The sequence below is a fragment of the Papaver somniferum genome, unplaced genomic scaffold (genome assembly GCF_003573695.1).
Source record: "Papaver somniferum cultivar HN1 unplaced genomic scaffold, ASM357369v1 unplaced-scaffold_160, whole genome shotgun sequence".
In the NCBI taxonomy this organism is placed as follows: Eukaryota; Viridiplantae; Streptophyta; class Magnoliopsida; order Ranunculales; family Papaveraceae; genus Papaver; species Papaver somniferum.
In genome coordinates this window covers 623,626-626,233 of record NW_020625487.1, presented here as the reverse complement: position 1 = coordinate 626,233, position 2,608 = coordinate 623,626, and the positions used below count along the sequence as shown (strand labels likewise).

Here is a 2,608-nt window from a genome sequence, read left to right as displayed (position 1 = left end):
TAATTGACATTTATGGAGCAGTTATTGTACTGTGATGCAATTTAGTCCCATATAAGTACTGAAATAATTCCGTCATCGGGAAAAAAATCGAAGAAAAAATACGTAAGAGAAAAAATGAGACCTATTTTTTGTACATTCCAAATCCAAATCCAAATGCTAAAATGCAATCCTGCTTTTAATTTTCTCGACGTGATTTTTCACTGTTTATTTGGGAGTCAATGTAAAATCACTGTATAAGTATTCCCTTTCGACAGACTTTAGCAATTTTACAATATTACCGCACTATGGTTTCCGTTACTAGACTCTAGTGACTAGTCAAGCCGCTATAAAGATAAGCTACATTTTCCTATTTTTATAAAATACCAAATAAATATACACTAGGAAAATAAGACATTGAAAATAAGACATTGAACTTTTGGTTTGGAAAATAAGACATTGAAGATAAGACTCTACACTCTTTCTGAGCTTCAAATGGCTTGGATTCCATTATTAAATTTGCTCAAAGAAACAAAACCCATATTAAGATTAATTGGCATACAAGGAGTGGTTATTATACCGTGATGCAGTTTAGGCCCATATGAGTATCGAAAACGAATCTATCACCAGAAAAAGTTTCGGCGTAAAATCCATGTGGGAGAAGAAATGAGATTTGCTTTACCCATCCAAATCCAAATTGTAGAGTCATTGATATCCTACCTTTGATTTTCTCCACGCGATGTTTTCCTGTTTATTTGTTATTTGGGCGTCAATGCATGTAAAATCATTGTATAAGTATTAGCAGTTACGATATTACGGCACTATGGTTCCATTACTAGACTCTGGCGACTAGTCAAGCCTCTATAAAATTCCAAATAAATATACACTAGGAAAATAAGACATTGAAGTTTTGGTTTTTTAAGCTGACACACAGCATCTTTCTCCAAATGTCTATTGGTCATTTTTGATGACACAACAAATTCCCGAATCAAACGTGTCAAATTTCATGGGGTGTAAACCTCTTACTAAGATAACTCACTATTTTGCACACTCACCCACTCAAGTGTCTTCTTACACACCTGTATTCTTTTTTTTTTTTTTTTGATCGGTAAATAAATTATTTTTTTGAGACTTAAGCCACCAAAGAATACAAATACAAGGAATTAGTCACCGACCAAGGTAGGACAAGGAATCCACCTGGAAAAAAAGAAAATCAAGCAACCAAAAAGAAAACGACAACAATAAACACATAAATATATGCGAGGTGATTTTCTCATGGTGGTTCGAAAACCACCGTCTTCCAATTGATCATGAACTGCTTAAGAGAAATTTTCTGAAACTCAGGCTGCAGATACAACCAGACAGATCGTCTGGTTGCAGATACAGGCTGCAGATACACACCTGTATTCTTAACGTGTGCTTTTTGGTGGACTCAGCACTTTCCTTTTTTATCCCCAAATCTATAAATACCAAACAGATCGTCTTTCTTCTTTCAAACCCAACTCTCTTTGCCTTCCAATTTCAAACTGAACTAAACACAGTCTACTCTAAACTTCTTCCTTTAAACAAAATTAGCACTCATTCAATTACTGCAATGATTTTTGAGGACTCTTTCGGGTGTTCGCTTTCATCACCTTCATCCTCATCATACAGTACAGATTTCTTTAGCTCAGAAACAGATTGTACTTCATCATCATCGTCATCGTCACTAACACAATTAGGGTCACATAAGAAAACATCAGGAAGAAAGAAGTTCAAGGAAACTAGACATCCAATTTACAGAGGAGTAAGAGCAAGGAAAAATGATAAATGGGTTTGTGAAGTTAGAGAACCCAACAGTAAATCAAGAATTTGGCTTGGTACACATTCTAGTGCTGTGAAATTGCAGCTAGAGCTTATGATGTTGCTGCAATAGCTCTGCGAGGAAAATCGGCTCCGTTAAATTTCGAAGATTCATTGTGGTTGTTACCTCGCGCTAAGTCATCATCTGCTAAAGATATTCAATTGGCTGCTTCCGAAGCCGTCCGGGCATTTCCATTCCCTAATTCTAAGAAACCTTCTTCCGTTGCAAAAAAATCATCTAAATCCGTTAAATCAACCAAACAGACGGTTGAAATAGCCGAAGAAGTTTCAGCAACGTTTTTCGACGAAGAAGCGTTGTATTACATGCCAGCCCTGATTGCCAGCATGGCGGAAGGGATGTTACTTGATCCACCACAAGAGGGTTACTATTACGACGACGACGTGGAGAGCAACGTGGAGAGCAGTTTATGGAGCGACTACTAATTCACAGTGATAATTTCTCGTGGATGGGATTAAATGTAGTTTTATTTGATATTTAATCCTCCAACCATTTTTTTTTCTTATTCTTTTATTCATTTGTCTATGGAGAAAGATATTTATAATCTCCATACTATAGTGATTTGTTCATCGATCATTATCAGGAAACTAGATTTTTGGGAGATATTTTTTGTAGATATTGTTTTTCTTGTTTTATATTCCTTTGCCAAAATTGGCCAATCAATGATACTACTTTATTTTCCAAATTTGTCATGCACTTTCAAAAAATTCCAACTAAAGACAAAAGAGGCACTATGTTGTGGATTTTTTTAGCTGCAGTGAATCGTTTTAT

General features: G+C 35.6%; 1 pseudogene; it reads left to right on the top strand.

Moving 5' to 3' along the window:
* The first annotated feature begins 1,570 nt into the window (after positions 1–1,570).
* On the top strand, positions 1,571–2,262 carry LOC113337529 (annotated as a pseudogene).
* The last annotated feature ends 346 nt before the right edge of the window (positions 2,263–2,608 follow it).